This window comes from Schistocerca nitens, chromosome 7 (genome assembly GCF_023898315.1).
Source record: "Schistocerca nitens isolate TAMUIC-IGC-003100 chromosome 7, iqSchNite1.1, whole genome shotgun sequence".
NCBI lineage: Eukaryota > Metazoa > Arthropoda > Insecta > Orthoptera > Acrididae > Schistocerca > Schistocerca nitens.
This window is the reverse complement of record NC_064620.1, coordinates 241,071,772-241,095,846: the sequence shown is the minus strand read 5'-3', so window position 1 is coordinate 241,095,846 and position 24,075 is coordinate 241,071,772. Positions and strand designations below refer to the sequence as shown.

Here is a 24,075-nt window from a genome sequence, read left to right as displayed (position 1 = left end):
TATGAAAACTTTAGGCCTCCAACAACTGTTTCTGGCATGCAGAGAGAGTAATCTCTTATTTCAAGCAACATACTCGATTACAAACACTGCAGTCATGTCAAGATGGTAGTGACAAACACAGTTGTACAATTACCTCAGTTTTGTTGAAGTAATATTGTGGGCCTGCATTAGGCTGGACGAAGAGTTGAATAACATGTAGGTTGTTGGTTGGTTTGGGGGGGAGGGCACTAAACAGTGAGTTCATTGGTCCCATGGGATTAGAGAAGGAGGAGGAAGGAAATCGGCTGTGCCCTTTCACTTCGGCGGTACCTGAAGAGATTGAGGGAAATCATGGAAAACCTAAATCAGGATAGCCGGATGCGGGCTTGAACCGTTGTCCTCCCAAATTCGAGTCCAGTGTGGTAACCACCATGCCTCCTCATTCTGTACATGTAGGATGTGATGTAATGTAAAGCTGTACACAGCCTGGAAGTTTCTTTGTACACAACAGTGCTTTACTAGGCATGGAGGTGAATGCCATTGCCTTTCTCTGAACTGCCTTACCCAGTAAACAAGCGGACTATGCGAAACTGCAATTTCAACATACACTCCAAACCACTGTGCGTCTCAGTATATTTCACTGTAAAACTCAGCAGCTCGTAGTCTAGTGGTAAGTGTTGCTCCCTATAGATTGCAGGGCCCCAGGCTTGATTCCTGCCCAGCTTGGGGATTTTCACTCCCCAAAACTGTGTGTGTGTGTGTGTGTGTGTGTGTGTGTGTGTGTGTGTGTGTGTGTGTGTCCCCTCATAATTCATCTCTCTTTCATCAGCTCAACGGCATGTAATAGGAAGACTTTCGCCTGGCAGCAGAAAAACCCCACAGGGTGTCTCCTCACCAATAAAGCTGTACCCTCCTTTCATTTCACATTAAAAAATGATTGCATCATTGTAAGGGAAGAAAGAAATGATAAGTGACAGCAAGAAACAGTAGAACCAAATTGGGAATATGGATTTGTAGTCTGGCACTTGTTCATCTATCCACTTAGCTGTGTATCATTGTTTGCGCCAGTGTTCAAATGCAGATGCACATGCTCTTCATCTTGGGTGTAGTCACTAGTGGCACATACATTTATGCCTGGATTGCCAAATGGGAAAAGCAGCCATTGCTCATTGCTGTGGCAACTGTATCACAAATTAAGAGCAATGTTAGGTATATGTATTAGCCAGAGTCCTGGAGAACAGTTTTCTTGAAGCTGTGCTCCATGCAGAGGAAGTAACTAGAAAGATGAGGATTGAAAAGGTGTGGCAGCAGATTCTGTGTTTGCATAAGCATAGATCCTTTGTGGGCACAGCAAGTAGTAACTCTCAAAATGTATCAGTCAGAGGCATACTGGATCAATTCTGAGCATCCCCTACACTGACTGCACATCTAATTTTTGAAACACTGAATAATGCAGGATACATTAGGAACATCACTCAAGCCAGTTCTGTTGTTGTCCGTGCAGTGTCAGAGAACTGCTCTTCCAGAAAGTGTGTGGTTATGGATACACTTTGTGTCAGCTCCTTAGGGCAGCACGATCATCATTCCTGACTCCATTTGAGCATGTATAGGATGCAATAAAACAGTTGCAATCCAGTCTATATTACCAGGAAAATAATGCTGAAAACTATCAACTAAAATTATATCTGATATCTTCATGATTGTGTCTGTGAACGATTTACAAAGCCACATTGTAGTTTAGCAGAGGTCTCAAGTTGAAACAGCAGTAAATCACAGGGTTTTTATCTGACACTTATCACTTTTTTAATATCTGACAGTGTTTTCTGATTCGAAAAATGCATAGCTGCACCATGGTTCAGAACCCACACTTAACTGTAGGTTCCCCCAGATCAGTAAGTCAGTTCAAAAGTTACAGGAAGGCAGTGAATAACAGGAACAATGCTTACAGCTATGGCCAAAGAAGACCAACATGCATTTAAAGATGAAACTGACAGCAAGGTATACAGCTGGTACTATGCCTTGGTCAGCCGTCGAAACAGTTAATACACTGTTTTTGTTCGGTACATTTTCTCCAACAGGGCCATGCCTAGTAAAGCCCTGTGATGTTCAAAACACTTTTCAGATTGTCGACTACTTTATTTTTTTATGCCAGATATTGAAATGTTTGACCATGGTTGATATTGAAATGTTTGGCTGTGGTTGTATGGCAGTGTTATTACTGTTTATAAAATATGTATGTAACTTTAATGTGGAACCATTTCCTCAGAGTGTGCATTATTAATTTTTCACTAATGTACGTGAAATAGGCCAGTAGCCTTGCTGTAGTGGTAAAACCAATTCATGTCAAATCACCGAAGTTAAGCACTGTCGAGATTGGCTAGCACTTGGAAGTGACTGTACAGGTCCACTGAGCACTGTTTGCAAGCGAGGTTCACTCAGCTCTTATGAGGCCAGTCGAGGAGCTACGTGATTCGTAAGTAGCAGCTTCAGTCAAACTGACAACGGATGGGAGAGTGGTGTGCTGACCACATGGGCTTCCATGTCCGAATGCAGACACCTATCAGCTGAGGATGACACGACAGTCAGTCGATACTGTTGGACCTTTTGAGGCCTGTTCAGATCGAATTATTTTAGTATGTGAAACAGAGGGGCTACCTTTCATTTGAATGTGAGCATTGAAGAAAATGCACCAAACAGAAATGATGTATTAACAGTTTCAACAGATGACAAAACCAGAGTGCCAGCTGTGTATCTTGCTGTTAGTTTCACCTTTAATTGAGTACTGCTCATGTTTGGCTGTAGTTGTAAGCCTTGTTCCCATTATTCACTCTTGCTGTAATTTGAAGGGGAGATTCTGCTGTTGATATTGTGTCATAAATAACATGAGAGTTACGAAAAAATTATATGGCAGAGTTGATATTGTAGGACACAACGTGTGAGAGTTATACCACACTTTCACAACAGGGATTAGTTTTTTACATTTTCTTTCACAGTTGTTCCAGTAATTGAGGCCCAGATGCGTTCTTGTGAGTTATCAGCTCGGTGCATATGATCTTTTGGAAATTCTCAGTGATCTCCTTCTATCTTATGCTCACATTTCCTGCCCCCCCCCCCCCCCCTCTCCCTCACCACATTGTTCCTATTTGCATTCTTTGTTTGTTTGTTTTTTTTTCAAAGTTTGAGCACTTCTTCATCTTTGAGCACTTCTTCATCTTTGATACTGCGAAACAAATCTCTACTGCTGCAAGCTCTTTGCTTTCCATATTTTGGGAGGAAATAGTGTGGACAAAAAGAAGAAAAAAGTTGTTAGTAAACATGGTCTCTAAAATGTGTGTCTTAAGAGCTGTGGGAACTTGTTCTATAAATAGATGTGTTTCACAGTAGTGAAGATGTCCTCATGCCTCTTAAGGTGTGCCTTTGAGATCCCATGTTTACTGGAGATTTTTATTTACTTTTGGTCCATACTACCACCTCCCAAAATATGGAAAGGAAAACACTTGCAATAGAAGAGATTTGTTTCACAGTATCGAAGAGGAAGAAGTGCTCATAGATCTTAAAGTATGCATTTTAGAGCCCATGTTTACTAGACTTTTTTCACTTCAAATGATTATTCCTGTCATATCCCTGAACATTGACCATTCCTCCTGGGACACCCTATAGAGCACAATGGAACATTTTTGTTTCATTTGATGTCTCCTATATATGCAAGGTAGAAACCCACATTTATGCTTTTATGTATAAAGTTGTTATATTTCATCAAAATAACCTCACAGCACCACACTACCACAAAACTGGTGAATAAAATGGCGATTGGCCGCCGTCTCGAAGCTAAGTGTCTTACCTTATCTGACCTCAAACTAATTTGCTAATCCAAAAAGCTGTTCTTTGTGAGGATCTACTGTGAGCAGAAATGGTTTTTTGATTGAAAAAACTGACTCGGATTAGGTACAAGAATGTTCAGTTTAAGTACTTCCATTTGAGCACTGGACTGCGTCTCACACTTGCTCTCTTCAGCTGTCTGGTGAAATTAATGCTTTAGTTAATTAAATTTACGAAAGGTGTGAATTTGAGTTAAAGACATAATGTTTGCACTAACTTTATACTTATTATTGTACTCCAAAATTTACGCATTTGAAAATGGTATGAAAGGTGCAATATCTATTTGATGAATGAAGTACCAACTTACTGTACCTCATTAAGAGTTAAATTCATTTCATAAACAGCACAAGATACACCACAGTTAAATCATAGCTAGTCTGCTACACATTTGACAAGAAGGTCCAAGCAACCACACTGTTCCAGCAAGGAGGGAAACAAAACACTTAAGTGTAGCTGATGTATCAGAGAATAAGCAGAAATCAATCAATGTGTTACTGATTCAAAAGCAAAACTGTGTGCTATTAACCCACATGTGAACAAATGAAACCCTGGAAGATGGTCGAGTAAAGCAGACACCTTTCAATTGCATAATTGTATTAAATAATTAAACTTTCATTCCAGTCGAAACTGATGTCTGTCATCAACATCAGAATGAAGTGTGATCCCCTCGGGCACAAATACACTTTTGTATTTGTTTGGGCAGAAGCCTCCAAATGCCATCTTGAGGTGTTTATTGCCTTGCCTGAAACACATGCTATGTCAATTCATGTAACAACTGGCAGGAGGCTGGTATGAAAGTATATGTCTTCTTATCACATTCCAGATGTGCATTATGGGCAATGAATTGTGGGACCAGGGAGGCCAGTCAAGGATCCTAGTTCTCTTTTTGATTGATGCGTTTGTGTGCATAGATGTAGTACCAATAAAGACACTTACTGGTATTGTAAAACCATGTATTTAGAGTGTAGTAAAATAGCTCTGTGTTTGTAAAACTGAAGATCATATCAGCTACCCATGACCGCTGACAGATAGTAAACTATTGTTGCGATTAAGTTTTGCAGCAGCAGCAGGAAAAGGCGATGTTGCGACATTCAGCTTACACCTGTTTCTTTTGTTCCACTCTTTTCTTGTTTAACTGTAAGAAAAACTAATGCCAGCTAGGAAAATTTCAAATGATGTAAGCTGAAGATGTAGTAAATTTTAAAAGTGGTTCACCCCACAGGACTTCCACTGCGCTGTAGTTGGCAGCCAGTTCAAATTTCACAATTCACAGTGTGTACAGGCAAACAAAAGTGCATTTCCTCATAAGCAATCCTATAAGGAAGGAGACTCGTCCCACAATTAAACGATTCCACAGATTTGGTTAAAGTTGACAGTGGCAGAACATTTTACGAAAAAAATAAGATTGTAACAGTGCACATGAAATAGTTTGTAAGATGATCGGATAGTTTATAACACTCTCCTGTAAATATTGTTAGCGGAGTACTAACAAAGTCACAAGTTTACAGTTTCACACAAGTTGTTCAGGACAAATGGTATTTCACAGTTCCAAGCTCCTTACAAACATACTTATTGCACTGAAGTGCAGACTGTCATATTAACTAACCCATAAATGTGAGCATTAGGTCAGTAATATGCAGATTTTAACACAACTCAACATACTGATGCTATCTGAATAGGCACCAGTCTCAAACTTTTAACACAAACTGATATAGAGATTTTAATTGTGTGGGACTTGGATGTGGCCTGTCACATGGTCTGGCATAGAGATGTTAACTGTACATTGGCCAACTGCAGACTTGCAATTTTGGGAGGGGTGTGGCTGTAAAAAGACAGGCATCAGAACATGGTGTGAATTCTGAAACTACATAATGCTTTGAAGTTCTGTTAGGTTACATTTTACTACTTGCCACAAACTCTAAGACTTTATCATTGTTGCTTTGTGAAAAATGTTTCAGTTTAGTAATTCACAAAAGTGCATGAAACATTATTATTACGCAGTTTTTGGACTCCCCAATTTATGAGTGTGGCATCCATCTTCAAATTAATATTTATATTTTAAAGTATTTGACATCTTAATTAGTGACTGGATTAATTAATGAGAGGATTCTGTGTTTCAGGAAAAAATCAGCAAAAAATTATATTGTTCAAATTCAGGATCTTGCAGCAATATAGGTGATTGAAATTAGGAGGATCTGAACTTTTGATGTCAGTAATTTCATAAGTAATTTAGTTTTAGTTAATTCCAAATATGTTCTTGACAGCTTGGGAATGCCTGCTTTTGGGTAATTGGTAACAGTAACTCCCCTGATGCTTCGTAGCTCACAATGTTTTTTTTCTGTTACATGATGTAAATTTAAATGAGATTTTGTATCAATAACAATTTTACATATTTTTGTGCGGATGGTATATTACATGTGTTCCTGCATTATGTATAGCTTGGGAAAAAATAGTTATTCATGGGAGCAGAAAATGTAACAGGCAGATCAAATCCCAACTTGCTATGTTTTAATGTCCTAGTGAAAATTGGGGGTAGATGTACTGGGAATAGATGCTGGAATCTATGCACCAGCGTGTTGGAGTGTTTCCCTTCTGCAGTTTATAATCGCTACAAGAGGGTGGACCAGAGAATATATTGGGAACTCTTGCAGCAATATTCTGTAAATCTTCACTTTCCCCTTAACTGTGGAACTACTGTGAAATCACCGTTGCACAATGGCCTACCAACCAAGTCAACCGAAGTTTTATAGTCATTGCTAGAGGCTCAGTATTCCTGTTGCACTTGGCAGTTTACTATCTACAGTATAGTGCAATGAAAGAAAATCATGAAACTTCCTGACAGATTAAAACTGTGTGCCTGACTGAGATTTGAGCTCTGGACATTTGTCTTTCAAGGGCAAGTGCTCTACCGACTGAGCTACCGAAGCGGGACCCAAGACCCACCCTCACAGCTTTACTTCTGCCAGTATCTTGTCTTCTACCTTCCATACTTTGTAGATGTTCTCTTGTGAAACTAGCAAGAAACTTCTATGATGCTTGGTAGGTAGGAGACAAGGCACTGGCAGAAGTAAAGCTGTGGGGATGGGTCTTGAGTCGTGCTTGGGTAGCTCAGTCAGTGGAGCAGTTGGCCATGAAAGGCAAAGGTCCCGAGTTAAAGTCTCAGTCCGGCACAAAATTTTATCTGCCAAGAAGTTTCATATTGGCACACGCTCCATTGCAGAGTGAAAGTTTCATTATGGAAATATTCCCCAATCTGTGGCTAAGCCATATCTCCGCAATATAATTTCTTTCAGGAATGCTAGTCTTGCAAGTTTCACACGAGAACTACTGCGAAGCTTGGAGATTAGAAGATGAGGTACTGGCCGAAGTAAAGCTGAAGATGAGGTACTGGCCGAAGTAAAGCTGTGAGCATGGGTCGAAAGTCGTATTTGGGTAGCTCAGTCAGCAGAGCACTTAAGAAAATTTAGAATCAGTAATAGAGATAGAACAATGAAAGTTGTCAAAAATACTGAAAATTTCTTTGTAGCAGGCAGATACACATGCAGACATTTTATCTTGAACATATGTAACCACACATTCACTCTCAGGAGCCGAACAGCAACTGTGTAGGTATTAGAAAGAGGGGAGGAGGCAGGGTATTCACGAGTCCCACTTCACTTAATACACTTCAAAAGTTTTGCTGAATTTCCTCCTAGTCTGTACATTTGTGTCTTACTTGAACACCCACCTTTGCTAGTAGTTTCTGTCCACTGCATTTGTCTACAGGACCTGTACTTTCATAATTCCCATGAATCAATTAATTAGAAATAGAATCCCTTATTTTTCTTCAGACAGGAACGTCTTTGCAAATTGGAGACCAACATTTTATCACTGTGTGGTTTCTATCATTAAATACAAAAACACTTCCTTCAGGACTGCTAGGAGAGTTACAAAAACAACTATGGTAAGTTGTAAGCTATCAAATTTCCAGGGTTTTTGTGTACACACAGGCAAAAACAAACTATGTTTCTTGTATGTGACAAAACTTTTTTTTTACTGTCCAGCTGAGTTGTGCACTGTATTCCAAGAACTGGTTGTGGTTTTATGCAGCAACCACAGCTGAGACTATTACTTGCTGTGGGATTACTAATTACATGAATTATATGAATACGTGGTCCTTTGGGAATCTCAGAGTAGCAAACAGTGTGTCAATGGACAAAAACTGGCGTTAGGTGGCACTCAGTGGGAATTTGGATCGATCGAGGGATGCTGAGATAGTCTACGCAGCTGCGATAACAGTTTGTCCTGGATGTTTTAATTCTGGTCTGGTACACATTTTAACTCATTGCCGCTGATTCCGTGTAACGTCCTGCTGCAGGTGACAGCAGTGATTCCCTTTAATTTGCATATAATGACTAATTACATCACTAGAATATTGTTTATAAAAATGGAATTAACAATTTTCTGAAGACTCAAGCAAAATTACATTTGCTCAGTCATAAATCAGAAATTTTGTAATATGTAATGTTGCCTCACAATTGGAATATATTAATCTAAATAACTGAACATGAATCTTTCATTATTGTACAGGAAACCAAATGATATAAGTAATCTCAGAGAGAATATGAAGGTGCTGGTAGAAATTTAAAAAAAATATCTTGTGAGACTTCTCTCTAAAGTTCTCTCTAAAGGACCTTATTTTGTTGTGTCCAATTACAGTCCAGAACATTGCATGGAAATTATCTAAAATGCATGTAGCTGAATCATCAGATAAACATATTATCATAAGACATATTATCATAAGACATATTATCATGAGTCCTCTGGAATCTTATTCTGTTTGAATGCAATCAGAAGTTGGTGAGAATTAATGTTTACTTCTTGTCTTTTGAAATAGAAGTCTTCGTTGCATGAAATATTAAGATGAGCTTTGCTTGCTGATGGTGCTATCACTAAAACAACTAGAAAAAAATTAAAGAAGTTGATTCATATTGCACATTATAAATGATAAAATCTTTTGACATGTCACCTGGTTTATTAAGAGGTGGTCCACAGCTTATTTGCAGTGTTTATATGCATTAGGGTGAGAATAATTTATTATTTCTGACCTCTGCCGTGCCATGGAAGAAAGAAGAAAACACATTTTTCCAAAACAAGCTATGTGTTATTTTTATAAATGTCACTGGAAAAATAATATTATGGCAGCACAAGGCTGCAAGAGTTATGTCTTGGATAAATGTGCACCAGATAAAAGTTATTAGTAATAACAAATATCCTCCTGAGGATATTAAAGTATTCAAGAAAGTTATTAATTACGTAAACAAACTGGGGAGTACGTGCCATGTCTATATCATTCTCTAAGCTAGAGAGACTTATTCCATATTAATAAGTGTTGAGCATTTGAGGGCATTCTATCTTCACTGGCTGAGTTCACAGTTGACAAATTTGGGAAGTTTTCTGAGTTGGAGATTGATGGTTGTCGCTCATGTTCTTGTTCTCAGTAACCACACGCTCTTGGCATACTTCAGTGACCAGCTTGCTTCATGACAATGGAACAGCGTGCAGCATAGGGAACGTGGAGCCTCTGGGTTTTGGGGATAGTACAGGCCTCTGTTTTGTGTAATGGATAACTGCTAGTACAAACAGTGACACAACAGGAAGTTGTCAGTCTCCTGTAATGAAAACAGCTGTTGTAGTGAAACTGCACCACATACATACTCTTCAAGCCACCATACAGTGCTTTGTAGAGGGTACTTAGTACCATTACAATCACTCCCCTTCCTGTTCTATTTGCAAATGGGGGGAGGCAAAAACCATTGTTTATATTCTCCATATTATCCCCAATTTCTCCTATTTTGTCTTCGTTGTCCTTAACGTGAAATGTTTGTTGACAGCAGTAGAATTGTTCTGCAGTCATTTGCAAAGGTTGATTCTCTAAATTTTCTCAATAGTGTTTTGTGAAAAGAACATTGTCTTACCTCCAGGGATTCGCATTTGAGTTCCTGAAGCATCTCCATAATACTTGTGTTGATTGAACCTACTGGTAACAAATCTAGCAACTTGCCTCTGAATTGCTTGGATGTGTTTCTTTCACCTAATCTGATGGAAATCCCAAACACTCAAGCAGAACTCAAGAATAAGTTGCGCAAGTGTTCTGTACTTACTCTCCTTTAAGGATGAGCTACATTTTCCTAAAATTCTCCCCATAAATTAAAGTTGACCATTGCCCTTTTTACTGTTGATGTCACATACTTGTTCCATTTGATATGCTTTACAATGTTATGCTTAATATTTAAACAATGTGACTGTACCAAACAGCACACTACTAATACGTATTTGAACATTACAGGATTGTTTTTTGTGCTTGTCCACCTTAACTTTCATTTTTCTATTTTCGAGCCAGCCCTGCCATTCATCACACCAAATAGAAATTCTGTCAAAAGATCCTTTATCCTCCTACAGTCACTCAACAACACTACTTTCCTGTGCATAGCAGTGTCATCAGCAGAGAGTCGCAGATTGTTGGTCACCCTATCTGTCACATTGTTTATGTATATAGTGAACAAGAGTGGTCCTATCATACTTCTCTATTTATGTGGAGCTCTCCTGACGATACCCGTTTTTCAAGGTACCTGCTTATCTGAGAACTTATTCCGTATCACCTTACCTTCATTAAAAGTCTTCAGTGGGGAACTGTGCCAAATGCTCTCCGGATATCTAAGTACATGGAATCTGCCAGGTGCCCTTCATCCGTGGATCATAGGATATTGTTTGAGAAAAGGGCGAACTGTATCTTGCACAAGTGACACTTTCTAAATCTGTGCGGATTTGTGGACAGAAGCTTTTCTGTCTCAAGGAAATTTATTATATTTGAACTTACAATGTGCTCAAGAAGAATATGGGAACATACAGATTATTATTTGTATGTGTCTGTAGAATGTCTGCTGTGGTAATGTTGAGATAATAGTAGTATTATCTTTACAAATTAATAAAAAGAAGAAATATGTCACTTTATTATTATAATTCAGTTTTCATTGTTTGTGATATAAGAAATAAACAAATGGAAAGGTACATGTTAAATTGAGTCCTTAATGAACTTAGGGCTTTATAATTTGGTGACCCTTATGTGATAGGTGAGACGGCAACATTTGCAACAATAATTTGTGGTGAAATTTTCTAAATATTTACCATTCCTATAAATTTTGCCCTGCTTCTACTTCCACTACACGATATTTGCCTACTTGGTTTTCGAAGCATCTTAATTTCATTTTCCAATTCTTAATTGAAGAACCTGGCCTGGCCTCAATGGTAAATATTTTTTAAACTAGAATTTGTCATATACTGTGTTTAAAAATATACAAAGGTTCAAAAGAAAATGAACATGATGGGAATAATCCTGAATGTAACTGGAAATTGATAAGGTAATTATTAAGCTAATGCAGTTTTGGGCTGAGAAGCCAGACATCTGGTTTTGACAAGCTGCAGCACAATTCACGATCGCTGGTATAGCTACGAAGGTGATTAAATTACAGTATTTGCTCACTCATCTAGAGCCAAAATGTGTTGAAAATGCATGGGATCTAGATGCAAGTTATGAGAACAATAAATAGCCTCTTGTGAATGCAAGACATATTTAAAGAAAGTTAAGAGTGTCAAAAAGAAAACTTTTGAGTGGCTTAGGACATGGTGATACTTTTCAGTGGTTTAGAATGTGGTGATACGAAGCCTAGCCAATTATTAAGAAAGATGCAGAGCTTTGTAGGTACTAATGTGTTGGACAAGATATTAAAAACACTTTGTCTTGACAAACTTTCTAGTAATATTTGAAATATTTTAGTTAATCTGACAAAACATTGGATAAGATAGCTCAAATGGCAGAGGGTGTAGTTAAAATGCACTGTGTTGAGGAGGTTAAAGCTGCATCAGTTCAGTCCATTCCATCAACATCATTGTCCCTGTCAGGCCAGGTTCATCAATTAAGAATTGGAAAATGAGATTAAGATGCTTCGAAAACCAAGTAGGCAAATATCGTGTAGTGGAAGTAGAAGCAGAGCAAAATTGGATAGAAATGGTAAATATTGCTATTATCTTTTCAAATTTGTCACAAAATGTAAGCCCAAAAAAATGTGTTCAACCTTGCCAAAGGCAAAATAAGGAAAAGAAGAAAGGACAGACACAACAGCAGTTGAATGTTCTATGCCATTAGCAACAAATACTGCCTATTGTTAAAGATCGTAATTTTATATGGTAGATAGTAATACAGATTTGGCTGTTATACCAGTTTTAAAAGCAAGGAAATTCAAACCTCTGACTTCAATCTTTATGCCACAAATGGGTCAGAGATATAAAACTTATGCTAACTATTCATTTAGGGCTCAAACACAGTTTTGAATAGCCATTCACTGTAGGTGATGTATCGAAAGGCATACTGGGGGCTGATTTCCTTCATCATTATGGTTTACTCATTGGTTTCAAAATTAAAAAGTTGATAGACAACATCACCAAATTAAAAATTTCAGCAGAGGTAATCACACTATTGTGAATGCTAAAGATTGAGTAAGCTGTGACTCTTCAAGCTTTCCTGGTATATATGTTGTAAATAGTCTTCACACGTTTGCCGCCAGGTGACATTGCGCAAATTCCACAATATTTCCTTGAAGCAACTGTCCGACAACTTCAGTTGGTTGAACTTTGTTGGTGACTAGGTATGACTGATGGTATCTGCACACTGATATCTCTCTGTATAGAACACATACGTGAAGAATGCTCAGGTGCAGAAATCATGCATGCGCAGTGATTTGCAGAGAAATGGCACCATACTCAAATGCCCTCTGCCAAAAATCGTAGAGTGGCCCTTATTCGCAGGGACTGTACGCTATGTTTACTAACAGTGTGGCCTGATGTTATTCACTAAAAGACTAAACTAGACCAATGTTATTACATGTCTGTTATTGAAAAATCTTGATTTTTCTCGTCGTGATTTAATAGTAGCCTATGCAGGGTTCCAGGCTGTGCTCAGTTGAAATTCCACATCCCTGTCAATGAGATTATCAGCTGTACGGATATCAATGGCTTCCTTAATGATGCAGTCCCAGAAAGATGATACCAGGGATAAAACTTCTGTCTTTTCATAAGTCATGTGATGCTGTGTATTCAGACAGTGTTCTGCAACGGCCAACTTCTCTGGTTGGCGAAGGTGTGTATGATGCTGATGTTCATCGCAGCATTCCTGCACTGTCCGACATGTCTGGCCTGTAAATTCTGCCCCACATTGACAAAGAATCCTAGACACACAATGTTTCCTCAGGCTAAGATCATCCTTAACCAAACCCAACAGGTTCTTCAGTTTTGCATATGGTTGAAAAATACATGTCAGTCTTCTAAGGACTCTTCTGATTCTTCTTGTCAATATGGCACCAAAATATGGCAAGAAGGTCAAAGTGGTGGGTGTCTTTGTATCTTCATTCTGCTGCATAGATTGAACTCGCTTGGGCCTCAATGCATTGCGTATCTGTCTATCAGAATAACCATTTTGTTGGAACACTGTCTTCAGATGTTGTATCACACTTGACAGGCTTTCGGGGTCAGATACCACATGCACTCTGTGAACTAACAATGCTCTACCACATTGTGCAGGGTGATAGAAGCTTGTGGCCTGCAAATATAGATTGTATGTGTTGGCTTGCGGTAGACACTGTGTCCCAAGGTTCCATCTGCTTTCCTTCGCACCAAAACATCAAGAAAAGGTAAAGTACCATCTTCTTCCACTTCCATTGGGAAGTTTGTATTCAAATGGAGTGAATTTAAATGCTGAAGAAACGTAAATAGAGCATCAAGTCCATGTGGCCACTCCACGTACCGCAGGAAACAAGAGGGTTTGAGAGTGGCTGCCTGTAGTGCTTTTTCTTCGAAATCGACCATAAAATAATTAGCCACCACAGGATACAAAGGGCTTCCCATGGCAACACTGTCCACTTGGTCAAAATATTGGTCATGAAATAAGAAGTATGTTGAAGTAAGCATGTGTTTAAATAATGCCACTATGTTGTCCTCCTCAATTTTGTTGCTAATGAGCTCTAAAGAGCCCTGCAAGGGCACATTTGTAGATACACAACATAAAAACTTGCTAAGAAATCCAATGATTGCAATCTAAGAGTTTTCAGACAACCTATGAAATCCTTGAGAGTTTCGAATAAGTAAGCTCACTCTATGCAACTTGTCAGTTTTCCAAACTTTTGGAGAAATTTCCTGAACTAACAAACCCATTCATAGCATCACACAAATAGTGCTCCAGAAGTATACAGTAAGGCTTGTAGATGGGACCCACATAAATTGCAAATTGCTAAAAAAGAATTTCAGTTTCTGTTAAATAATGGTGTTGTATGTCCACAACAAACTCAATGGGCCAGTTCACTACACTTTGTTATGAAGCCAAATGGCCAGTGTTAACTTTGTGGAGGTTATCACAGATTGAATAATACGTCTCTCCCAGACAGATGTTCAGTTCCACAAGCTGTTGACATAAATTTTATGCTTCAAAATAAAAAGATACTCTCAAGGATTGATATACTCAGAGTCTATCACCTACCTCCATTAACTGAAGATGATAAACCAAAATCAGCTATTATTACACCTTTTGTCTTCATGAATTTAATTATTGCCCTTCGAACTTTGCAGTGCATCCAACACATTTCAAAAGTTTTTAACAGCATTGTAAAAGAACTAGATTTCTGTTTTCTGTCTTTTGATGACATTTTAATAGCATTTGAATCTTCAGAGCAACACGTTGAACATCTAAATTTACTCATTAAACAGTATAATAAGTATGGTCTCATAATGAGTTTTGGAAAATCGGTATTTGGTGTACAACAGCTAACATTCTTAGAACATTGAATTACACCTTCAGGAACAAAGCTGGATCCAGAAAGGGTTGCGGCAATAACAAACTACAAATGACCCGAAACAGTTCATGAACATAGAGCATTCTTAGAGATAATTTCTATTGTTGACATTTGGAACATGGTATTGAAAACAAACTTTTGTTGAATGATTACTTAAAAGGAACAACTAAAAATGACCAAAGGCATACTGACTGGACAGAAGAAACAATTGCTCATTGCCAAAAATGAAAACATCATTTTGCAAATAACTTATTTTGGGCATTTCCTGGTTCGTACAATCAAATTGCATTATTTGTCAATGCATCAGATTTTGCAGTAGGTGCTGCATTGAGACAGTGGCAGTGGCATTCCGATTGATTTTTATTTATTTATTTTTTCAGAAAAGTTCATAGTGACACAGTAGTAGTATTCCATAGACGACAGAGAGTTGCTTAGTATATACATACATGGATGTCAATTGTCTTTTAGAAAGAAGAGTCTTGATTGTTTATGCTGACCATGCTCCTCTAACATACACACTTAAGCAAAAGAATGAGAAAGCAATGACAACCCAATTAAGTTATCTCCAGTATATTTTGCAGTTTACTACAGATCTACAGCTTATGTCTGACAAACATAGCTTATCAAGGCTTGAGGAATTAGTTCTGGTTAACTGTGAAGAAACAGCCCAAGCACAAGAAGATGGCGAAGAGCTTCATCAACTAGAGTCCATCTTTCATACATCACTGAAGTTAAAATACCATGTGACACATGGGGGAAAACAATTGTTGTGTGATGTGTTGAAACACACTGTTTGCCCATATATTCCTTAATCATTTAGATATCCCATTTTCCAACACTGTGATAATTTAGCTCATCCAGGTGTTGAGATGACTCTAAACATGATCTCATAAAGTTTTGTCTGGATGAATATGAAAAAAAAGAATGTCCGAAATTGGGTGAAAATATGTACTGCATGGTGGAAAACATAATGTTATAACATGTGCAAGAGCTATTAAGACACCTTCCGAGTAATGGTGAATGATTCAAAATAATTCACTTTGAGTTGATAGGACCAGTGCCTCCTTCTACTGACTATACTTACTGTTTAACATGCATCAGTAGTGTTGCAAACTGGCTGGAGTTAGTACCTCTTCAGGACACACAACCACAAGCAGAAGCACAAGCATTTTTCAGTTGCTGGATCACTAGATTTTGAACACCATACCAAGTAGCGACCGACGATGGAAGACAGTTTAACTCAGACCTACTCCAAGCCCTGTCAAAAATACACTCCTGGAAATTGAAATAAGAACACTGTGAATTCATTGTCCCAGGAAGGGGAAACTTTATTGACACATTCCTGGGGTCAGATACATCACATGATCACACTGACAGAACCACAGGCACATAGACACAGGCAACAGAGCATGCACAATGTCGGCACTAGTAAAGTGTATATCCACCTTTCGCAGCAATGCAGGCTGCTATTCTCCCATGGAGACGATCGTAGAGATGCTGGATGTAGTCCTGTGGAACGGCTTGCCATGCCATTTCCACCTGGCGCCTCAGTTGGACCAGCGTTCGTGCTGGACGTGCAGACCGCGTGAGACGACGCTTCATCCAGTCGCAAACATGCTCAATGGGGGACAGATCCGGAGATCTTGCTGGCCAGGGTAGTTGACTTACACCTTCTAGAGCACGTTGGGTGGCACGGGATACATGCGGACGTGCATTGTCCTGTTGGAACAGCAAGTTCCCTTGCCGGTCTAGGAATGGTAGAACGATGGGTTCGATGACGGTTTGGATGTACCGTGCACTATTCAGTGTCCCCTCGACGATCACCAGTGGTGTACGGCCAGTGTAGGAGATCGCTCCCCACACCATGATGCCGGGTGTTGGCCCTGTGTGCCTCGGTCGTATGCAGTCCTGATTGTGGCGCTCACCTGCACGGCGCCAAACACGCATACGACCATCATTGGCACCAAGGCAGAAGCGACTCTCATCGCTGAAGACGACACGTCTCCATTCGTCCCTCCATTCACACCTGTCGCGACACCACTGGAGGCGGGCTGCACGATGTTGGGGCGTGGGCGGAAGACGCCCTAACGGTGTGCGGGACCGTAGCCCAGCTTCATGGAGACGGTTGCGAATGGTCCTCGCCGATACCCCAGGAGCAACAGTGTCCCTAATTTGCTGGGAAGTGGCGGTGCGGTCCCCTACGGCACTGAGTAGGATCCTACGGTCTTGGCGTGCATCCGTGCGTCGCTGCGGTCCGGTCCCAGGTCGACGGGCACGTGCACCTTCCGCCGACCACTGGCGACAACATCGATGTACTGTGGAGACCTCACGCCCCACGTGTTGAGCAATTCGGTGGTACGTCCACCCGGCCTCCCGCATGCCCACTATACGCCCTCGCTCAAAGTCCGTCAACTGCACATACGGTTCACGTCCACGCTGTCGCGGCATGCTACCAGTGTTAAAGACTGCGATGGAGCTCCGTATGCCACGGCAAACTGGCTGACACTGACGGCGGCGGTGCACAAATGCTGCGCAGCTAGCGCCATTCGGTGGCCAACACTGCGGTTCCTGGTGTGTCCGCTGTGCCGTGCGTGTGATCATTGCTTGTACAGCCCTCTCGCAGTGTCCGGAGCAAGTATGGTGGGTCTGACACGCCGGTGTCAATGTGTTCTTTTTTCCATTTCCAGGAGTGTATGTGAATGGAACCAAAACCAAACTATAGCATATCATCCTCAATCAAATGGAAAAACTGAAAGATTTCATTGCAAACTTAAAGCAGCCATTGGTGCCCTTGCAACTGTTTATGGACTTAAATAATACCCTTAATCCATCTTGGTCTTTGATGTTCCATCAGAGAGAACTCAAATGCTAAACTACCCAGGGGACTCAGATCTCTTTTGTTAGTTCATGCTTGGCCAACATGAAGCCCAACATCATGCAGTTCCCAACACCATGCAAGGCTACTTCCCTTCCCATGCTGCAAGTCTGTCTTTCTGCTGTTCTTTTTTCCTCTCTGCTTTTCCATTGGATAGTCTTCTTGGTGCTGATTGTGCTTGAATCTGGTGTGTGATTTTGGACATTCATTTTTTTCCCTCTGGCATTCTGCACTTTTTCATTCTGAGATATATGATCCCCTTGTTGGGTTTTACTTGCTACTCCTTTCCTTTTTCCAGATTTTACAGAAGTGTGGGGATTGTGCGGGGAAGGTTGTCCGGCATGGCATGTTTTTTGTTTATCATTCCTTTCTTTGCGCTCTTCCTTTTTTGTAAAGGTACCATGCCTAAAACCCAGCATGGAGGCTGCCCACTGATAGCCACATCACCACGCAGGGATCACACTGTTCGTGCCTGAGCTGGAAACTCCCCACGAAAGCTGAGGAGAGTGTGGCCATCATGGGTAGGCCACAGGAACTCCAGACAATGGTTTACTGATCAGGTAACCACTGGATGGTGCCCATGGGGAGAGCCCCTGTTTGGAGTGGGAGGTACCATGGCAGAAGATTCACACATAACACAAATTAAACTTTCTGCTGGTGGTGGCCACAGTTGTTTCCTTCCCTGGCTATGATGGGGGAAGAGGGAGAAGCAAGATGTCTGGGAGTAAAACATTTCACCCAATACCTGTATGTACTTGAACTGATGGGGATACTTTAACTGCAATGATATCATTATTTTTGTCAAAAACATTGAAGACAAATTTTGGGAAGTTTAACGTCTGGGAAAAATAAGAAATGGTTCTCTATTAATTGAAATTCCTCTGCTACACAATCTACAGCTGTTCAAGCTTGTGATTATCTAAGTGACATACCTGTGACCATTGCCCCACACAAAACTTTGAACATGGTCCAAGGTGATGAGGCATACATTTTACCAGGTGTGCACTAAAAGTGCCCAGGGACAATCGTATGGATACAGTCACATTTATCTTAGCCTTTGAAGGGAATGTCCTCCTGGAGAAAGTTAAGGGCAAGGCGCATGGAGGTGATTTGAAACCTTATGTCCCACCACATATGAGATGCCTGAGATGTTTAGGCTTTGGGCATATGTCATCCTACTCTGTGGTGTACCCACAATGTGGCAACTGTGGATGATCACTCCTCGAAGGCAGTCCTTGTGAACACCTACCCTTTGTGTGTCAACTGCATGAACATCACCCTCCACATTTGCCAGTTTGCCCAGTTTTCAAGAAAGAACAGAATATCCAGAGACACAAATCTACTACTCGCCTTTTGTATACTCAGGTGTGGAAGAAGTATGAATGTGTACATCCTGTGGATATGACAATCAGTTATGCAAACGTGACGACCATGGGCCACCCCTACCTTATCCTTCCCCCAACCAGATTTCCCACCACCCTCCTCTCCCGTGGTTCCCATTGCACCTTCTTTGGGAACCAATTCTTGCATGCAGCCAGAGGAGCATTCTCCTCCTTCAGCATTTGCCAGTGGCAGAGCGTCCTCTTGGGATCTCTATCCCTAGCAACCCCCAGATGGAAGTCTGACACCAAACATAGCTGAGTGAGCCACAGCCTGTGAGTTCCTGAGCTGTCCACTCTTCATCTGTCCCCACTCTCAATGCGGGTAGTCCCTTGAACGAACCTTGCCCACCAAACTTTACAAAGGAAAGGAAGAAAAAAATAAAAATCGGAACAAGGCTCCCCTGGCACCCCCAGGAAGTGCAATGTGTCGTCATCCCCCCCCCCCCCCCCCCTTTCCCATGCAGTCAGATTGTGAGGTGATGTTCATGGATGTGGTTCCATGCCCACTGGTTACAGGCTGTGACCCTGTGGTGTGACTGGTCCTCTTAGCTCCTTCACGTCAAACCAGGTCACCAGTCATGTGATCAAATAGGTACTACTGTTACCTGTTGGAACTGCAACTTATTTCCTCTTTTTCTGTGGTTCCATTGCTCTCCAAGAAACCCATTCCACTGATGACCATTTTTCAATGCTCCATAGTTATCAAGGGTTCTGTCAGTTTCCTGCTGGTCTTGAGAGGGTATCTGGAGGGGATTATATTTTTGTTCATATAGATGTTGTCAATGACTGTATTCCCTTTGCACCTTTTTGGAGGTAATAAGTCAGGTGAAAAAGCCTCGGCAATTACCATTTCCAACGTTGACCTACCTCTAGACAGGCCACTTACTTGCATTGAATTGACCACTTTAATTCAACAACTTTCCCCCTTCTCTCCCGTTTGGGGACTTCAGTTCACACCACCACCTATGTGGGAGTTCCACTTCGTCTGGTAGGAGCCTTCTGATTGATCAACTTCTCACTTACTACACTCATGCTCATAAATTAAAGATAATGCTGATACATAGTGAAACAACACTCTGGTTGGCTGTTTTGCGGGTTTAAATCTCCTCGGGGTATGACCATACGGTGCATTTGACCTGCGGTCGTCGCACAATGGCGCTGGCAGAGTCCATATGTGTTGGTGCATGTCAGAGTACGGTGCAGCGATTAAGTGTGCAGATGTTTTCAGATGTGCTAATGGTGACTGTGTGTTGAAAATGGCTCAAAGAACATGTATTGTTGACATTATGAGGGGTAGAATACTAGGGCAACTGGAGTCTGGTCAAACACAGCACTTCATGAAGTGGGGCTGGGGCCGTTCCTCAGCTAAGTAACATAGCTTGACATGGTACTACGGTACTTAAGCTTTTTATGTTTGACCGAGCCTTATTCTGGCATGTATTAGTTTATTTTATGCTTCTGAAGAAGGCTAGATTACTCTAGCTGAAACCTGGGTAAAGACCAGTAACTTTTCGCAACTGAGGCGGATCTTTGACGTATTAATTTATCACAATTTCTGACAGGGCTGCACTGTGTTAAAAATTCTTAGTCTTCTGGAAATATTTTGTGTCAGAATTGTGCAACTTTGTCTTATTAAACAAATAGTTCTGTAATACTCACACTATATATTGCGCACCAGATGGAAATGTTTGTCACAGCTGGCTCTCCTTAGTATCTCAATTATTTTGAGGGAATGTTATCTACTTCTATTCACTTGGGCCATTCACTGCTCTGTCAAAGTCTTCATGCAGTACCATATCTCCCATGTCCATTCACTGCTCCGTCAGAGTCTTCTTGCAGTACCATATCTCCCATGTCATCCTCATTTACTTTATCTTCCATTCTATTATATTGTCTTCAAGTTCATATTGCTGATATATGTGTTAAAAGTAGCTTTTTGGCTTTTAAATTGCCTCTTAGCAGCACTGGAATTTCAGCTCTGGAGGTGAGCCTGGCCAGCCATTCTGTCTGCTTGTGTTTCCATGTTAAGACTGATTTTTTGCCATGGTCCCATTCTGGGACTCATAATGCACAGGATCTTTCCTGTACCAATCTGTTGTTAATATTGCGGTCCAGCTATTTGTATTTAGGTTTTTCATGGCATCTTTAAACAATTTATGGTAAATGCCAGGAAAGGTTATGTCCTGCCCCATCTTTTTGCAAGCTGAGATCTTGCTCCATCTCTAACGACTCGATGATCAGTGGGGCCTTAAATCCCAATTTTCCTTTTCACTGTCCTGTTCAGCGTAATGTCAACTTCCATCTTGGCTTGATGAGACCTTAGCCTGTCCTCTATTTCATTTCCAGTAGTTCAGTCCCCTGTCACCCCTCCAGCTATTAGATACGGTAACTTTCTTTTCTTATTTCTGGCTTAAAACAAACTGTGATGACAAATGTTAACTCCATTAAATCCATTAATAATTTGGGCCGTGTATGGCTTTAATATAATGGTATCTAATATGTCCTGTGGGACTATGGTATTTGTGGTTAGATAATAATTATTACTTTTCTTATAAGATATTCTTAGTGTAATACTTTCCCATATTTATTATTTAGATGTTTAGAACAAATCATCAAATATAACATCTCTTAGTTAGGTGGCAAGAACACACTTTTTTAGTTTCAAAATAACATTATGTAGCATTGAATAGTAACAGTTCTGTAATATGCATCTAGCTGTCCTAGCAGTATCTCTGTTTTACAGACATCAGTGCATAGACAATTGCACAAAAAGAAATGATTTCATTATTTAAAAATGTAAAAATGGAATTCCTATTTTTAAAATTGATGTGCTTCTGTCTCTATTGTAATTGCTTGATCCTAAATTGTTTTTAAATTATTGAAAAATTAGAACAAGTACAAAGAAATTAAAAGAGCATTGGTGGTAATATTAATATGATGGATATCGAACATGGGTTAATGGACTGTTGTTTTCTTTTCATTTATCAAAATCAATACACTAGTTGGCTTGGCATGGTGTTGAGCTATCCCACTTTCTGAACCAAGATCAGAGCTTGTGCTACTTGGCACAGCACTTTTCAAACTAACAAATGGAAACATACTTGTTTTTCTTCAAGCATTGTCTTCTATTTATCATCTGCCAATCATACTCAAACACAACATCTGGCTTGAGAATTTAAATGTGCTCCTTTGTTCTCTTCGAATGTATTAATATACTTGCGGTGTTCAAAAGTGATGGGCACTACAATGTTTTTGTGTTGACAGGAACCATTTACAGTTCAAACAGCTACAGATTATATTATATGCACTCGCTGCCAGCATCTGTGCACCTTTACCATCATTCTGGCAACTTCTATATATATCTAGAAAACCATTCTTTGTGGGTATCCCAGCGCCATTGGTGGACAACTGCAAGGAAGTTAAATATGGAGGCTGTGCCAGCACAGTGAACCCTGGTTCACACGTGGTGGCAATGATCTTGTGACTTTGTTGTGTTGGAGCAGCACACAACAGTCCCATTTTCCATGGCGGTGTTATTGAATGCTTCGGCAGAGTTGGTGCAGTGAACTGCAGTGCTGATAGCTGTTAAGGATCGAATTGGGAGGGAACCAATCCAGCAGCATTATGTCTTCCTGATCCTAGAATATCTCCCAGTATGCATCCACCTCATAGACTGTGGTATCTTTTCTGGAGTTTCATGGAAGAAGCACAACTCATCTATGGTGACAAGATGTGAAGAAGTCCGATGGATCTGCATTTTACTGTTGCACCAACTGTTGACATATTTCCACATGCTTCTGTTTCTGCATAGTGGTGAGGGAATGGGGTAACCATTGTCAATACACCATATTCAAATCCTCATGGCTGTTGGTGTAGAGGGTTCCCCATAATAGACCAGTTGCCTTCCCTAGTTCATCAAGTGATTATTCATCATTGACATGCTGGGCGTTGTTTGGTGACATGCAGTTCTGGATGCCCAGTGCTTTTGCATTTTTCAGCATAGTCCCTCCCGTCTCTGAACTCTGATAACCAACGAAACATGTATCTGCAATTTGACGCTGTTTTCCCATTATACTGCTACTAACCTCTTGTGGTTCTCTGAAGCAATCACTCTTGCTCTCCAGAGAAATGACACTGTCCACCGTTGTGCTTGCTTGTCTGGTTCTGTGTTGTCTTAGCAATGTTCACCAGCGTGCTCGCAAGCTGGAACAAGTGCTGCTGCAGTGCGCCACCTAAGGGAAGCAGCAGCACCATCTGGTAGTGTTAGGCAGTACCACAGTCTATCTTCAGGAATACATCAACACACATGTAAAATTAGTACTTTGCAAGTGTTGTGGGGAGAGTGCCAACCAATGTTGAACAAACTAAATAAATGCATACGGTATTCCATGTCACCAAATTGCAGTGGCTGGCTCCAAATTGGAATCGTGAAAAACCTTGAATAACACATTTCCTATGGACAGAGGAGCATCTTTTAATACTTCACAATCATTATCATAACAGCAAAGCCTTTGTCATTAGTAGCCAGCTATTCTCTGATTGATGATGTTACCTACTGCCAGCTTCTGTGGTACAGGTTATTGCTAGTAGATAGCTCTACTGCTGCTCTGTCTCTCTCGAGCAGTGTAAGATAAATGCGACACAATAATTGTAACAGCAGTTAATTTACATTATAAGATATAAATTCTTACAAGTAATTTAATTAGTGACTTGACATTGAGAGGTGGAAATGTGTAGGAAGAAAACACTCACTTAAATCGGGAAGACAAAGTGGTATCCTCCATACTGTCTTCAACCAAGCCCCATCCCCATCCCCTCTCCAAAATCTAATGAGTGCCTCATCCAGCAATTTGACAGGTCATGTTTGTTCAAAGTATACTGGCCTTCATATGACAACCATTCAGGTTTCTCTGTTGGCAAGATGGCATAAAGCTGTTGTACAATGACTGGGCATAGTCTTCTTCTTCTTCTTCCTCCTCCTCCTCCTCCTCCTCCTCCTCCTCCTCCTCCTCCTGGTTCTTCTTCTTCTTTTCCGTTTTCTCCTTCTCACAGATGACTGACGGTTTCAGCTTCATACAAC

General features: G+C 40.5%; 1 protein-coding gene across 1 annotated transcript in view; it reads left to right on the top strand.

The window, feature by feature from the left end:
- Window positions 1-24,075, top strand: part of LOC126195552 (uncharacterized) — a 322,158-nt gene that overhangs the window by 70,213 nt on the left and 227,870 nt on the right. The window lies entirely within an intron of this gene.